Genomic DNA, 2029 nt, shown 5'->3' on the forward strand with positions numbered 1-2029 from the left:
TTTAATTGTTATTCTTTCTACAGGTGTGCCAGAAACTCTTATGTTAAATATGTCGAAGCTTGTAGTGTCAGTATTAGCAACTGTAAATGGGAGAGATCCACTCGCAAGTGAGGAAATTTGATATCCCATATTTTTAGGAAGTGCAGTGGTATCTTATGGACTGACATCCCGTTGGATTCTCTAAAACTTCTATTATTCTATCTTTGATCCAATTATTTAACATGCAAAACTTGCTGAGTTGTACAGAAGCTTATCAACTTTAGCTATTTTTCATTACTGAGATAGACTTTGATTCTTGAGTTCTTAGCATTTGTATGCTGGTATGCTTGTGTTTTGCTCTTCATTGTTCAGCTTCTTTGCTTAGGATAACCCTGTTAAATATGTTCATGTAGTAGCCATTGCCTATGTCAGTATGATTTCCCAGTAATCCTAAACTTATTTGAGGTTGTATTTTATTTCCTTTATTGATCTTTAGGCTTGTTTACAATTCTATCTGATATGACATTTGAAACAGGGACTGAGTGTCTCTTCAGCATCACTTGATGGTGAGAATTTCTTGGTTGCTTTTGGTGGATACAACGGGAAGTACAATAATGAGGTATCTTATAAAATCCTATATTCGCTTTTCCACGACTACCTTAGTTTCTTTTGGGGTGATAGATAAATGGATAAATGGATAAAATCCTATATGTTGATAAGTTCCAAATCCAATTCATTTTCTCAATATTCTCAATATCGAATTCTCCATTCACTTTCTGTACAACCTCCTACTGCCTTTATGTTAAATTTTTTGTACGACGGCCTATGAGGCCTTCTTTCCTAAATTACTGCATTCCATTTCGTATAGGTATATGTTATGAGGCCTAAACCAAGGGATGTATTACATCCCAAGATACTTCAGTCACCAGCAGCCGAAGCAGCAGCAGCTTCTGTTAGAGCTGCATATGCCTTAACTAAACCAGAAAAGTTAGACTTATCCGTAGAGAGAAGATACCAGTTTTAAGGAAGTTCACGTTGATAGCACCCAGCAAAATCTTTTGGCCGAAATTAGTGCTCTGGGAGTACAGAAAAAGCTCTGACACTTTTTTTGAGCTTAAGTTCTAATTCCCCCATCCTATCCTATATTTATAGCAATCAATAAATTATGTCGCGATTCAAAACCAGTTGGGGGTCAACTCACCTATGTAAGTTTCGTATAGCTGGTCTCAAGAATAAAGGATGAGGGTCGTGGTAAGTTGATAGCCAGCGAAACATAATCATAACGTTATAGTTTCACCAAGCACATTCTATATAAGAGCAATATGATCAATTTATGGTTTAGTTGTTCCTCTCATTTCAATCCGACCAATATTAAAAGGCGTTCGTGGTTTTGTTTGTGACTTTTTCATGGTATCTTCAGGCACAAATAGCAGAGCTAAAAAAGATGCTAGAGTCTATGCAGTCCATAGAGGAGGAAGTTCAAGCTCTACGAAAGGAGAAGTCTGAATTGGAACGCGACATGGAGCGTGTTTCATCTGTCCAGAAACAGGGCTCGGGCGGGGCTTGGAAGTGGATTACTGGATAATTATTTGAACCAAGTTACATATTTGGAACCTCAGTTCTTTCCCCCATTGCTGTAATACTTGCAAAAGAAGAAGTTTTCCAGTATTTTGGTGCACTTGTAATGCTATTTTGTAAGAGGATGTGCAACTTTTGATTTTTTGTTGAAAAAACATATCATTCTTTTTTACTTGCTTTCTTTTATTATATTATGTTTATGACACTTGCATTTTGTAATTGCAATATTTCATTGTAGCAAATTGATTGTTTTTGAATGTCATAGTAACCTCATTCATTTGTGTTTTACCTTGTTCAATATTTTAAAATTTAAAATATTGAATTAATCTAATTTTATTTAGTTATGAAGATTAGTCATATTAATTTGAATCAAAAATATAAAATGATGGACAGTGCAAAAAATATCTTTACACTCTTAAATTGGGAAAGAAATAAAAATTCAAATGGTTGGCTCCTTTTCATATTACTTGCC

General features: G+C 34.9%; 1 long non-coding RNA gene across 1 annotated transcript; it reads left to right on the plus strand.

Annotated features, from left to right (window-relative positions):
- Positions 1-478: 478 nt before the first annotated feature.
- On the plus strand, positions 479-1814 carry LOC107059303 (uncharacterized). The gene is made up of 2 exons (XR_001472597.1): positions 479-598; positions 848-1814. It is a non-coding gene; the product is annotated as an uncharacterized lncRNA (long non-coding RNA).
- The last annotated feature ends 215 nt before the right edge of the window (positions 1815-2029 follow it).

The sequence above is a fragment of the Solanum tuberosum genome, unplaced genomic scaffold (assembly GCF_000226075.1).
Source record: "Solanum tuberosum cultivar DM 1-3 516 R44 unplaced genomic scaffold, SolTub_3.0 scf01142, whole genome shotgun sequence".
NCBI classification, from domain to species: Eukaryota; Viridiplantae; Streptophyta; class Magnoliopsida; order Solanales; family Solanaceae; genus Solanum; species Solanum tuberosum.